This window comes from Dasypus novemcinctus, chromosome 27, assembly GCF_030445035.2.
Source record: "Dasypus novemcinctus isolate mDasNov1 chromosome 27, mDasNov1.1.hap2, whole genome shotgun sequence".
NCBI lineage: Eukaryota > Metazoa > Chordata > Mammalia > Cingulata > Dasypodidae > Dasypus > Dasypus novemcinctus.
In genome coordinates this window covers 48202470-48218393 of record NC_080699.1, presented here as the reverse complement: position 1 = coordinate 48218393, position 15924 = coordinate 48202470, and the positions used below count along the sequence as shown (strand labels likewise).

The following is a 15924-nucleotide window of genomic DNA, read 5'->3' as shown; positions in this document are numbered from 1 at the left end:
GGTCATAAATAATTATAAGAAGTTTAATGAAGCATTGTTTAAATTAAGGTATTTAAATGGCTAATTCCAAAAGTCAATATTAAATATATATAAAACTGAATTGATGATGATAAATAATAAAAGGTAATTTTATAACAGGAAAACTTGTTGTTGGCTAGTCTTCCCTGCAAACTGCCTTTTAGGGGACTGTTTCTGGTATTACATGCTACTAAGTATTTAAACTGAAGAAAAGTTCATTAGTTTAACAAGCTCATTTAGTGTTGATGGCAGTGATATGTTGTAAGAAGTTTGCCTGGTAACTTAGTATGTGGGATATATGGAATGTGTTTTTATTACTAAGGAAACAGGAGATGATTTCATCCTGAAATAAAATGATTGATTATTGAGAAAGAGTAAAATGTGGGACAAATGAATACTGAAAGTGTAGAAGGTTTGTGGAAAGAAATTTTTATGGTTAAAGTTAAGTTAAGATTTGATGGGTCTATCTATAAAGTTTGAAAAAGCCTTAGTATCAAGTAGTATGTATCAAAGTTAAAAATATTGTTCTTTTTCAAAGTCTCTGAAATCATTAGTCTGTTCTGGTGAAAGTTTATGGAAAGTTTATATCCTGAATAATCAGTATACAAAGAGTCTGTTTTATCAAAACAGCTTCTTATGCTTTAACCTCATCATTTCCTCAGTGTTCAAGGAAGAAAGGGTCTTATCTCTTTTAAAGGAAATAATGTTTAAACCTGCTTTCTAAAAATCAGATCCTGAAAAGCAGCTTTTTATTTCAAACTAATTACAAGAGATTTGTTCTTTTATCTTGAAGGAAAAAACAGTTAAGTTCATTTAATATGTTATAAGTTGAGAGTGTTTAAAAGTGTTATAAAATTAACAGGATTTTTTAACCTTCTGTTAATTAAAGTTGTATGAGTAAAAGATTCCTATGAATGCTTAAGGGTGTATAAAGTTACCAATATTTCAGCATAATATTAAAGAGAAGTACAATGTGGTTAATTATGGTTTCAATTATTATGAAAGAGTATGTGTCACAGAAACAACCTCTTATCATAGATTAAATTAACAGCACTAGTATGCAGCAATCCCAAACACTGCTAGTTTGTTGCAAAAAGTTAAAGTCCAGCTGTATTGCTATCACTTTGTTTTAAAACTTGCTAAGACTTTCTTTAGTTTCTTCTTACACAAATCAAGCCAGCTGCATTCCTCTATCTATAAAATACCCAACAATAAAATTTTGCAGTACTTTTCAGGACTATGTGCATAGCCCAACCATCTTGTACAGTATTTACTGATAGTAATAGTAATGGAAAAGCAGCATACGTTACTTCTCAAAAAGAACAGGTTTGACAAACTCCTTGTCTGCTCAATGCACAGAGCTTTCAGCTGTCATTAAAGTTTTACAAATGTTTTAAGAGCCCTTGAAAATTGTCTGACTCTGAATATGTATGTCTTACTGTCAAGCATATTGAAACAGCTCATATCTTTGCTACTAAGTTATCTCAACTTTTCGCTGACTTGCAACATATTATTAGGTTAAAACAGCATCCTATTTACATTACTCGTATATGCCCTCATACCTCTTTGCCTGGTCCTATGACAGCAAATAATGCAAGGCCTGGTTTATTAGTAGAATGTTTGCAGGATGCCAATAAATATCATACATTAACTCATACTAATACTAAGGGACTTAGACATAAATTTCCTCAATTAACAAAACATCAAGCTCAAAAAATTATTTGTACCTGTCCCACCAGTGGACCCTTAACTACAGTGCCTTTTCAGGCTGGGACTAATCCCAGAGGCCTGGCTCCTAATCAGTTATGACAGATGGATGTTACTCATGCACCATCCTTTCATAAATTACAATATGTTCATGTTTGTATTGACATTTATTCTCATTTTTTGTGGGCTACTGCTCAAAGTGGGGAACGGTTTCATCATGTTCGCTCACACCTCTGGTTTGCTTTTGCTGTAAGGAGATGCCCTCTGAAAATTAAAACTGATAATGAACCTTCTTACATTAGTAAATCCTTTGAATCTTTCTGTTTAAAATATGGTATTGAACATGATACCAGCATTCCTTATAATCCTACAGGTCAAGCTATAGTTGAATGCAGCCATAATACCCTAAAAACTATGCTTTTAAAACAAAAAGGGGGAAATGATGGTATTATAACATCAAAAGATTAATTAGCAAAAGCTTTATTTACTTTAAATTTTCTTAATGTTTATAATTCATTAACACCTGTGGAATGTTCACTTAGAAAATGTCAAACATCTACAGTAGACACAGGAAATGAAGATCAACCAATATTCTGGAAAGATATTTTAAGCAATGTATGGAAAAAAAGGCAGGATTACAGTAAGGGGGTGAGGCTATGCTCTTATCATTTCAGAAAATGGAGAACAAATTTAGTTATCTGTGAAAAGGATTAAACCCCAGAATGAAGAGATGGAGTCTTCTACAACTTCTGATGATGGTGATCATAAGTAATAAGGAAGCTGCCAGTAATTACACTTATTAGGCCTATGTACCTAACCCCCCATTACTTAGAGGGTTAACCTGGAAAAATCCATTCTTTCATATATATCTGAATAAAACCCATATATTCCCTAAACCAATTGATAATCGATTGCCAATTAAACCCTATAAAGAAAAAGAATCGATAATCTCATATTACCATTTGATTATCAACCCTTATGCATTAGTAACCATCCTTCCTGTATGTAGGTTAAAAATCAGGCCATAACTATCTTCAAAAATAATAATACTCAGTTTATTGTGACTTTATTTCCCTCTTATGATTTAATCATGACTAAAAATCCTACTTATGATTGTCTGCAAAAAGACAGTAGGGATAAAGAAGGATGGCAAGAATGCCATATTGGAAGAGAAATCTGTCATTTTTAATGATTCCTATGGAATACTGTGGGAAAGTGCCCCTATGGGGAGTCCCATTGAATATGATGACAGATTTATTTGGCATGGTCTAAATAGTAAAGGACAACAAAAAATAATTTTTACTAAAATAATAGTGTTTGGAAACAGAAAGAGAAATGAATCCCTTCTCCATGGTGTAATATTACATGTATACACAAGCAGAAGAATCTGGGGAAAGTTTTTCTAGGAATAGCTCCTACTATAGAATGGATTGGGAATAATAGTAAGAATAGTCAATATCTGCATTTAAATCAAATTCATTTTCAGGCATGTGTAAGAGATCCTTATGTATTTGTGGTTGGAAAATTAACTATAACCCAAAAATGCTCTATTCTATAAAAATGAGGCCTTGCATCCTAGCAACCATTACCCCGCAACTAACATACTATGGAGAAGGCAAACTAAAACTTTTACTATCCCCATCTGTGTCAAAGAGAGCTGCCTTCCTCCCTATATTGGTAAAAAAATTAACCCACAGGTTCAGTCGCTGCAGCTGCCACAGCACATGGTGCTCTTGGTCATGGCCTCATCAGCTTGCAATACTTTAAACAACAATGACAAATTAGCCTAGAATCCAGTGTGCAGTCTCTTGACTCTCTGCAGCAGTGACTAACATCCCTCGCCCAAGTAGCCTTACAAAACCGTAGGGCCTTAAACTTACAGCTGAAAAAGGAGGAACCTGCCTTTTCCTCCAGGAGGAATGCTGCTACTATATATATGAATCTGGTATTGTTGAGCAAAATGTTAAGATTCTACGAGAATTGCGGGAAGGGATACTGCTCTCCCAGTCAACCTCCTCCCTGATGGCCTGGCTCACTTCCCCTCTCATGACATGGCTGGCTCCCCTCCTCAGCCCCCTAATCGCTCTCATATTAATCTGTGCATTTGCACCTTGCCTCCTTAAATTTCTCCAAGAAAGGATGAAGCAGATCTCAGCCCATGTGATGTATCTTGCCGCTGTTCATCAGTACCAGCCTGTCCGGACCGAAGAACAAACAACCGACCTTTGAAAATGCAAATTTCTTATGTTGTTTCATAATAGTATTTCTTTGCCTGTTTTCTCCTTACAGTCACCACTTCCCCTATCATGGCTTAACCTTTTCTGTTTAATCTATATCACTGAACGGCTTCAGCAGAGATCCAGCAGCTCGAATGAGCAATGGGCACCCTGGCCTGACAAGACCGGGACGGGCGTGGCCACACCCACCAATCTCAGTACATCATGCTTGTCATACATGGTCTATGAGGGCTCCCCATTATAGCTTGCTGTAATTGCAAGCCATCTGTCGCTGAAGCACTGGACTGGTTAGCCAATGACGGGCAACTGGGCTGACCCATCAGTCAACCTAAGACAGGGATGTGGCCTTTTGCTGCCATGCTTCCCAATGACGGGTAAGACTGATCACATGCCGGGTAAGACTGATCACATGCCGGGTAAGACGAATCACTTACCGGGTGCAGCCCCAACCTAAGACAGGCACAGCCCCCCTTTCAGCACAGGAGCACCTTGCAGCCACATGCCACTACTGAAAATAAGCCCTGCTCTAACGTGAGCCGTGGCTGGCCGTTCCTTTCTTCAATTCATTACGCTTTAAACAGAAAAGGGGGACCTGTGGGGAGCCATCCACTGTGAGACCTATTTACAGCCTGCCACAACATGGTGGATCTCACAACATGGCGGAGTTCACAAATCTGCCCTGTCATTTCCTTGTTGTTCTTCCTCTTTGTTTCTTTGTTCTCCCCTTCCCACTGCAACTCTGGCGACTATAGCAATACGCATGCGCAAGGCGCAAGACTCTGCAGACCCGAAGCGAACTGTCAGCCAATCCCCTCCTTGGACGTCTGCCATCCACAAAACCAGCCTATCACCTATGTACACATTCCTTTCCCTCCCTATAAATTCCCGTGTTTTACCCCCAATAAACAAGACTTGATCAGACTCCTGTCTTGTCTCCATTCTTCTCTCGACTCCTGCCCCACCCTGCTTCTTTCCACAGGTCCCTGGATTGCCCCCGCTGGCCAGAGCACCTTTCCAATATGGATTTGGTGAAAAAATAATCTGTCATATCGAAGACTTTATAATTGTTGCAAAGTTGTTGTTAATTGGCTCCAGAATCTCAGTCTACATATAATACCAGGAGTTAAAAATGCCTTTTGACCTGAATAAAAGGGGGAAATGGAAAGGACAAATGAGTTTATATAGCTATGAGTCTCTAAAAAGAGCCAGGAGGTTATCAGAGGAGTTGCCCTTATGCACACCTCAGCAGAGTCCCAGAGACAGATTAAGTAGATACAACCCCAGGTATTGGTTCTTCTGAGGGCTACAGAGACCCACAGGTTCTATGGTCATGGCAGATGGAGTTCAGTGCCATGTCAGTTGGCCCTACTTTGGTGTTTGTGTTTCTGTGTGATGAAGATGGACTCAGATGTGAAATTTGTCCACAAGCCTCTCCTGTTACTTTTAATGGATCTGTAGTTGGTGCTGGGGGTTAGTGTATACCCAGGGGACCTGAATCTCTGGACTGACCACGTGATAGCCAGGCCCTGAGCCTCAACAGACTTCAGCTCCTACACTCTGGTTTATTGGACTTACCCCACTCAGCTAACATGGAGGTGAAGAAGGTCAACCACCACACCAGGGAGCCAAGAGTGCCTACAACTGAAAGGAGAATTGGCATCCTGCATCCATGTGGAATCTAAGCTCCCTCTTGTTATTGTTGTGGAGTGGACACAACCATTCTAAGGTCCACAGGATGGAGGAATAGAGTATGGATTAGATGGACTTACTGATATTCTATTCATGAACTATTGTGATTAGTAATTGAAGAAAATGTGACATTGGTGTGGAGAAAGTAGCCATGGTGGCTGTTAGGGGTAGGGAGTGGGAGGAAGAGATGTGATGTGGGGGTATTTTTGGGGGTTGGAGTTGTCCTTGGTGGTGCTGTGGGGACAATTACCAGACATTGTATGTCCTCCCATGACCCACTGGGTGGCCTGTGAGAGAGTGTGGGCTATGGTGTGGACCATTGGCCATGAGGTGCAGTGGTGCTCAGAGATGTATACACCAAGTGCAATGACTGTCTCATGATGATGGAGGAGGTTATTGTTATGGGGAGAGGAATGGGTTGAGGGGGATAGGGGGTATATAGGACCTCATATTTTTTTAATGTAACATTTAAAAAAATAAAGACAAAAAAATAAAAGAAGTCAGGATGCAAAAAAAATTGGCTGCAGAATATGATCACACAGAATATGATCAAACTTCATTTATCATCTGATTAATTTTTCAATAATCCACATTTCATCCCTGTTATGTGCCTTTCTTCTATCATTCAACAAAAGAGAGATGCATCTGTAATAGACATTACAACCCCTGATTATTCAAACATTGATGATGTCACTAATCTCTGATTCTTCTGGAGATACAATGTTGCTTTTTAACAATTTTTTTGATAGGGAGCACATTTCAGGAAATTTCTCTTGGAGTTTCCTACAATAGTCTTCATTTGCAGATCATAACAAGCAAAGTAAAATGAAATAAAAGACCAGAGCAATAGAAAGGATATTCTTTGTTAATCAATTAGAAGATAAATACTATGAAAATATCAATTAAGCAAACCGATTTATATTTTCAACCCACTCACAATTAAAATCCCAACAGCCTGCTTTACAGTAATTTAAAAGTCAATTACCAAATTTATTTGGAAGTTACAGGGGCCCCAAATAGCCATAATAAGCATCCTAAAAAATAAGAGTGAATTCAGAGGACTTATTCTTCGTGACATTAAAGTGTAATACCAAGCTACTCTAGGGAAAACAGCATGTTATTGGCATAAAGATTGGCATATTAATCATTGGAATCAAACTGATCATTCATAAACAGGCTCTCACATCTACAGGCAACTGATTTTTTATAAACCTACCAAGTCCATTTTACTGGGATATTGCAGTCTCTTCAACAAATGACCTTGGAGAAATGGATATCCTTAAACCAAAGAAAGAGGACCATTCTCCTACTCTCTAAGAATCATCTCCAAATGCATCAAAGATCTCAACATTAATGCCAGGAAAATTCCTGGAAGATAAGATATGGTAAATTCTTCAAGGTCTTATGCTATGTAGGGTTCTCTTAAAACTTCACCCACAGCAGGAGCAACAGTGGAAAAAACTAGAAAAATAGGACCTCTTCAATATTAAAAATGTTTGCACTTGAAAGGACTTTGAGATAAGGGTAAAAAGGCAGCCTACCAAATGGAAGAAAATATTTGGAAATCACACATCCAACAAGGGTTTAATATCCATGATATATAATATCCATGATATATAAAGAGATTCTACAAATGAGTAATACTAAGACAAATGGACATTGTTAAAAAGTGTGCAAAAAGCTTGAATAGACCTTTTTTCTAAAGAAGAAATACAAATAGTGAAAAGTCATGTGAAAATCTTCAATAATAGTTATTAGAAAATGTAAATCAAAACTACAATTTCATACCTAATAGAATGGCCACATTTTGAAAAAAAAAAAAGGAAACAAGTGTTAGAGAGGAGATGGAGTGATAGGAGTGCTTACTAACTGTTAGAAATGTAGAATTTCACAGCCACTGTGAAAGTCTGCTTGGAAGTTCCTAAGGAAGTTAGATACAAATCTACCATGTGATCAGCAATATCATTACTAGGTGCATATCAAGAAGAACTGAGAGCAGCGACATGAACTGACAGCTACAGAATGATGCATGACAGCATTTTTTAAAACTGCCAAAAGATGGGAATGATCCAGGAGTCTATCAGCTGATGAATGGATAAACAATTTATTGTATATACGTGAGATCACTATTATTCAGCAGTTAGAAGAAATGAAATCATAAAACATATGAAAACATGCATGAATCTGGATGATACCAGGTTGAGTGAAGCAAGCCAAACAAAGAAGGCCAAATATTGTATGATTTCAAAATTACAAACAGAACATAATGAGCAAATTCATGGATATAATGACTAGTATAAAAGTCACCAGAAAATAGTGTGAGGTTAAAGAATGGGAATCTGAGTTTTAGTTTATGGAGGATTGCTAAAAAGTGTATTTGTAAATATTTGGAAATGCATAGAAATGTGTTTGTAATTAGCAGCTCTAATATATCAGTATAGTAAGGGTTGAAAAAAAAGCCAATGGTTGTGTTTATCACTAGAAGGAAAGCTAAAAAATGATACTTGAAACTGTATAGTGAAGCAAACACTTTTGTGAAAAATAAGTACTGTCAATAGTGCATATATAAGAAAGTTTAGCTATGAATCAGAACAAATATATGTTAATGTTATAAATGTTAATATTAGGGTGATATGTGGGCAAAAATACAACCAAAATATATTATGGACAGTAATGTATAATAACGGATTAATAACCATCCTTCAATGTTAAAAATATGTACAGTAAGTGAAAGAAATTAGACAAAATATATATTGTTAGACTCTGTCTATGACAATGCAAACGCAAATAAATTTAGAGATGAAAACAGATTAGCAATTATGTATGACAGGAGAAGGACAGCAAGATTGAGAGGTACTAAAAAAGGGGTAGTGTTTGTTTTTATTGTTTTCTTCTTTCCATTTTTTTGGATTAATGAAAATGCTCTTATATTGATTGTAGTGATGAATGCACAATTCTGTAATTATACCAAATGCCAATAATGATATGATTTAGATGGATTATATAGTTTATGAATATGTTTCAATAAAATTGATTTTAAAAAGTAATTTGGGCGTTTTATCCACAACCAACTATTACTTTTTCAAATATTATTCCCAGATCCTGGGAAATATGATCAGGGTTCTTATGGAGACCTACTGTTTTATTTGTGAACTTGAAAAAGGCTAGTATTTTGTTCACCACCTGGCTCCAGAACCATCTCTTTGGTTGGCAAGTCAGAGTGGCATTTTGGGATTAATAACTGCTCTGAGCTTGTGTCCAACTTTGGAAAAAAATGGGATCTGGTCATTTCTTTTTATCACTTCATATTCTTTGGCAAAGCTGTGAATTCAATGTATGTTGTAATTTATCAACCCACAGGTTCATACTCTGATTTGACTGTAGTTTTTAGACAAAATGAATTTGACTCATACAGTCCAAGAAGATTTCTGGTTTTTCATTATCCCTTAATATGAGAATTAAAAATCCACAGATTGTCCTTGCTTCATGATTTTCCAGTGCAATTAAAGGATGCAACTCAGTCCACCTTTCTTGAATTATGATTCTGAACAAAATAATTTTTCACATAAACCAGTCAACTTGTCACAGTTTTCCCAAGGCACTGTCTTTAGGGGAGAATTCAAGCAATGTATTGTGAATCAGAATTGACAGTGTTTGACATACACTTGTGGTGCCCATTTATCTAATGGAAATTGTGTCATTCTTGTTCTCACACACAATAACATATAAGTCAATTCCCAGATTCCTAGCCTGGGAATCTGTCTCCGCAATAAATTCTTGTATCAAATTATTTCTTGTATGAATGATTTTATTCAGGCAGAACCTCTTTTTCATAATATCTCAGAATGTTAAGAACAAACTTAGTAAGCATGCACTCTGACTATTGTTGAAAATTCTAGATGTATGTCTTTCAAGCAACTGGAAGTAGAAAACACTGAAAAACAGGCCAACCAAGAAAGTTGATACATCTGTTATCACCAAGAATATTGAATAATCAAGAAGATTCCACTGAAATTGTTGGTTCAACAAATATGCTGCATTTTCTGCAATCCAGGCTGTAGGACAGTCTTGCCATAAATGAGTGTTAAAAAGGCACTGCACATGCTAGTTTACTTTCCTCTGGAGTACTGGCATTCAAACCAAAAGAAGGAAGACTTGGTTGCTAAGAACCAGTCCACCCTACCCACCTCATACCATACCATGTAGAATTGATGGTGAATGTCAAGCTTAATCTTTGTGTGTATTTTAGGAAAGAGGGAAATTGTAGCTCTTTCAAGACTCATAATATCTTTTCTTAATTCCTAATACAGCTGACTGAAAAGACGATTCTTAAGAAAATGTTTGTAGAGCATGTCCCTACTGAGTTATACAGACCATTTCAACAATACCTTATTCTCCTAGACCTCTACTTACTTTATTTTTTATTTAGATCTTCCCTTATTTATTTTTATTGTCTTTTTCTAAAGATAAATAGATCACACAAAACATTACATTAAAAGACATAAGAGATTTCCATATACTCCACTCCCCACACCCCACCACCTCTCTTCCCACATCAACATCCCCTTCCATTGGTAAGGCACATTCACTGCATTTGATGAATACACCCTGGAGCAATGTTACACCATGTGCACAATAGTTTACTTCATAGTTCACGCTCTCCCCCAGTCCATCCAGTGGGTTATGGCAGGACATGCAATGTCCTGCATCTGTCCCTGCAATATCATTCAGGACAACCCCAGGTATCAAAAATGCTCCATATCATAACTTTTCCTCCCTCTCCCTGCCCTCTGCAAATCCCATGGCCACATTCTCCACATTAATGATATAATTTATTCACAACAGTTCTATAGAAGAATATTATCAAATCCACTCCAATCCATATTATATTCCTCCATCCAGTGGACCCTGGGATGGTGATGTCCACTCCACCTCTAAATTGGGAGGGGGTTTAGATCTCACATGGCTGATGGTTGCAATTCTCCTGCTTGCAGTTGTAAACAATCTCTGTTCCCTGGTGTGGTGGTTGAAATTTCTCTCACCCCATCAGCTGACCTGGGTAAGTCCAATGAACCAGAGAGTAGGTCTTAAAACTCTCCTGAGCCTCAAGACCTGGCTGGCACATGGACAATACAGAGATACAAATCTGAGCATACACAAACTCCACCATCAGTCACAGTTTCAGTAAAAGTGACAGAAGAGGCATGTGTAGACAGGTCACATCTGAGTCCAACTCCATCACATTCAGAAGCACTAATTCCAAAGTGGGGCCCAGTGGCAAGGCACTGAACTCCAGAGCAATCTGCCATCACCATAGAACCTGTGTGTCTCTGTAGCCCTCAGGAGCACCAGTACCTGGCATTGTATCTACTTTGGCTGTCTCTGGGGTCCTGCTGAGACATGCCTAAGTGTGAACCCTCTGATGACTCCCTGACTCATTTTGAAGATTCTTAGCCATATAAACTCATTTTTCTTGTCCATTTCTCCCTTTAATTCAAGGTTTATTTTTTTAGTTCCATAACTAGCTGGTGATGGTAGTAATCTCTTCACACCAGGGAGGATCATACCTAGGAGACATGTTCAACATTCAGGAAGTATAATGCATTTACATGCTGAGTTTGGCTTAGAGAGTGGCCACATTTGAGCAACATGAAGGCTCTTAGAAGGTAAATCTTAGGCACTCTGCAGCGCTAGGACTAGTTGAAATTTCAAGTACACAAGCTCATAGGCATAGTCGTTACTATCAAGGGCCCATCATTGAGACATCCTTCTTCACTGTTCTTGGTCCCTGCACTTGGGGGATTGTTGCTTTTCCATTGAGGAATGTGACAGAACTCCCCAGGATGGGAACTCAGTACTCCAGCAGTTGTCATGTGTAACTCTATCCATTATGGCCATACCCAATGAACATCTGAACATATCTATATGCATACCCTGAAGAACTCCTCCCACTCATGCATCCTCCATCAATGACACCCCATACCAGTGCTCCTCCCCAGCTATAGGTGAACCCCTCTGTGATCCAAAACTTATTAAAAAATGAAAACTAATATATTGCCAAATTCAATTGGTAGGTAAATGAAATCATATCGACAGGTTTAAAGATTAGAAATAGACTATGTAATAATAAAAAATAAAATAAAAAATAAATTGGGTTATTAAAAAATGAAAAATATCATAAAACTTTGTTTTTAATATTTTGACTTTTGTCACAGTAATAGGTTTTGTCCTGCATGTACAGTGGCAAGGCAATCTCCTTCATTCCTTCCTCAGTGTGTATATCCAATTTTTTATTTTTAATTTTGTCTTCTAAAAAGTTTTAGATCACAGTAAAGGCACATATACAATATAAGGAACTCAAATGTACCCAACATCAAATACTTTTCTCACTTCCCCAGCAATGATCTTTTTCATATGGATCCTATATTTGCTACAGCTGATGTACAGATATTGAAACATAGCTACCAACAATGGTTCCATTATGGCTACATTATGGTTTATATTTTAGACTGTATACTTTTATAAATTTTTGGTGAAATTTAATGTGGCTTATATCCTCATTGCACAATCTTATGGAACATTTCCATTGCTCCCCAGTTACTCCCTCTTTCATCTATTCTATTCCTCTCTCCCCCTCCTGTCAGGGCCCAAAGTGACAACCAAGCTTTACTGCTTGAAAGACAAGATTCATAGATACAACAATGCTGAGGGCTTGACACTCTAGTCTGTTCTCCCCCTTTGGTAGCCTCACATGCTCTATAGATTTCTTCTTAAGAAAATCTAAATTTTCTTCTTGAGTAATCTATAAATGACTAAAAGAAAATCCTCCCATTATCTGCTATTGATGAAACATATGATTTTTTTGTTTTATTATATCTACTCAAAGATATAACAGAGTAAACCAAGGACAATTTCCCTTATGTATATTGACGCTAAAACCCTCACCAAATAACTAGCCTATCAAATCCATCAGAATATTAAAAGAATTATCCACCATGACCAAGGGAGATTTACCTCAGTTTGCAAGGGTATCCAAGAAATTCAATCAATGTAATAAATCACACCAATATAGTGGAGGGAAAAATCACATGAAAATCATTTTTGATGTAGAAAATGAATTTGACAGAATTTAAATCCTTTTCATGTTAAAAACACTCAGAAAAATAAGATTACAAGATATCTTATCAACATGAAAAAAAGAATATATATATATATATATATATATATATATATATATATATATATATATATAACACTGACATTTAAATATTCAATGTTCAAAGAGTGAAAGCCTTCCTCTTCACATTTGGAATAAGACAAGGTACCTGATTTCACTATTGCTAGAGAATATTGTACTGGAAGACTTTTCCTAGAGGATGCAATTACTGCAAAGCTCAAGTAATGAGCCAATGCCTGTGCCATAGAACAAGGAGACAACTCACAGGAGAGACCCAAAAGTGGAAAGGCTTTGTGGCTGATGAAATTCTCAGAATGAAGTAGTCAATCTGAGAATAGATGAAGAGGATCCCAATGAAAGGAAAAACACCTATAGCTTTAATCACAGAGTACTGACATAAGTTATTTATGAGGGAGTCAAAACAGATGAGCTTATGTATTTCAGAAATGTCCCCAAAAAGTGTATAATTTCTAAGTTTGTTCAGAAGAACCTCAAGATGGGCAAGTTTGTTCAGTAGGCCATCAAGACAGTGAGACACCAGCAACCAAAACCCCAGGGCACAGAGCTGGGGTTCATGATGATCGTATATTGCAGGGTATGACAGATGGCCACAAAGTGGTCACAGACCATCCCCCCAGGATTAGGCCCACCAAGGATCCACAAACAATGAAAAAGAATATCTTCATGAGGCAGATTGCATACATGATAAATTTTCTGAATATGGATGTTTACCAGCATTTTTGGGATGATATGGTGGGGAACCTGAAGTCAACAAAGGGCAGATTGGAGAGGAAAAATGAACATAAGTGTGTGGAGGTGGGAGTCTGAGATGATAGTCAGGATGATGAGCAGGTTCCAATGAAGGTGACCAGGTACAGGGACAGGAAGAGACAATGGAGAATGAGTTAAATCTCTGACTTCACTGAAAATCCCCAAAACACATATTCTGAAACTCTTGTTTGATTTTCTGATTCCATGTGAATGAGATACCTGCCAGGGCAGGGACAAAGCAAGAACAAATACTCAAAAAACAGACCATGCAAAAAGTAATTGGATTTAATCGGAAGTGAAAAAATTAATGAAGTCTTGTGTTTTTATATTTATCTACAATGGTACAAGTTGATCCTATAATATCTTATCTCATATAGTTCGATTTTGTGAGATTCAATTCTGTTTCATTGACCAATTTAGAACATCTAAAAGCTGCTAATTTCTTTTGGAGAATTTATAATTAACCATATTTGATTCAAAATAAGGTAGAATAGATTCATACCCAAAGAAGTAATTGAACAATCAACAAGAATTGCCTCTACAAATTAACTCCCTTGGGGGTGGGTCTTTGTCACAGGAAAATGAAAAATTTTCATTAAAATCATAAAGCAGATGCTTGCTAGAACCATTATCCATTAATTTGATCTAAAGACTTAAGACAATAAAAATAAATTAGTTTCTTTTGGAAAGGAAAATCATCTCTTACAGATGATGATAGACAACTGAAAACACTGATAGACATCACTTGGGAAATTATCAAAACTGATGAGAGGGGTTATGAAAATGAAGCTCCTGCTTGGACCCAGGACCCAGGCCTCTGGGGTTTGGCTCAGCTGCTGATGGTAGAGCTCCTGCTTGTGTCTGCTATGCTATCCAGTGTTTTCTTACATCCTGATTCACTGAACAAAACTGTTCTCAATCCAGATGATTCTATTCAAAATATGAGAGCTTTGATACATGAAGGTCAAACCAAACTTTATATTTCCCAGGTCAGTAGCACGCTGCCTCTCATGAATTGTACAGAGAAAAGTGGAGCAGCATCTGTGGCCCCTCTTCCCTCCCCTGCTTCTTTTCTATCCCAAGAGGAAGCTGATATCAATGCAGATCCTAGCATAGAGGAGGAGGGTCTCCTCATGCTCAGTATTTCTCCATCCACAGCAAAAGACACTCGGGATAATGGACATTATGGAAAACCACACTCTGATTGGACCACCAGCCCCAGAGCTGATGAGTCTGATGAAGACTTGAAAGAAAACCAGGGTTACATGAAAATGGAACAGTGAATAAAATTTATTATGACTCCATCCTCAAATATGGAAGAGGAAGACAGTCATTTCTTTTTTTCCTTTGTATTATTTTTGCTTTTTTATTGCTGTGGTTGAAATCATATTTCACAACAAAAGGAAGATGTTACTTTCAATTCAAAGCAGGAAATGGCCGGGTGGTCTTTGTTCGAAAGCAGTGGAATATCATCTAGACCAGAATGTTAATGAAGCAATACCTTCTATGAAGATAATCAATGATTATATTTCTTGAAATACTGTGATCTGACTTTGGTTATTATGTTATTATATCTGTTTGACTCCCTACACCAAGATGGCTCCCTCATCTATTCGCTCATTGATAATCGCTTGTTGTCTGCTCATTTATTCTTTTAGGACACACCTGGAACTGCCCATTTGGAAGGGGGGGACCCAACTGCTTGAGCCACATATATCCCCTGCTCTTTTTTTTGCACATTGTCTGCTTGTTGTTTTCTCATTGTCTTGATAGTTGTCTACTTGTTGTTTTTTCTCAGTGTCTGCTCATTGTCTGCTCACTATTTTCTGTCACTGTTTGCCATGTGGGAGGCAGGCACCCAACGTCCTGAACCACATCTGTTCCTTGCTTGACTTTTTATATGATATTGTGCAGATGTTTGCCAGAAGTAATTGATACTAAATGAGAAGTAGGTCTCTCTTTATTTTGCCTTGGTCCTTTAGAAATTAAATATCATAAAAAGGAATATATAATTTTTCACCTATGCTTCAAGAGCCGAATTCAATTAGGGGTTCACAATGTGGAGCTAAGCATAAGTTAATACTCACTTTTTGTTTTAGACTTCTTTATCATACTTCTTCTGGAAGTATTAATAATGCTACTTTTGAGACTTCCGGCAAGATGGTGGCCGAGTGAGCTTGCCTTGCCGTCTCTCCTGGGAAGAGGCAGCTGGGCACCGCTGGAGGTTCTCTGGGACCAGGCTTTTTCAGGATTTTTTCAGGGCAGGAAGTGTCTGGACATCGATTTGGTGGGAAGGTAACGGAAAGGACTGGTCTATAAGATATA

The 15924-nt window shown here is 37.4% G+C and overlaps 1 pseudogene; it reads left to right on the top strand.

Annotated features, from left to right (window-relative positions):
- Positions 1-4257: 4257 nt before the first annotated feature.
- Positions 4258-15135, top strand: LOC101445559 (keratinocyte-associated transmembrane protein 2 pseudogene; annotated as a pseudogene).
- The last annotated feature ends 789 nt before the right edge of the window (positions 15136-15924 follow it).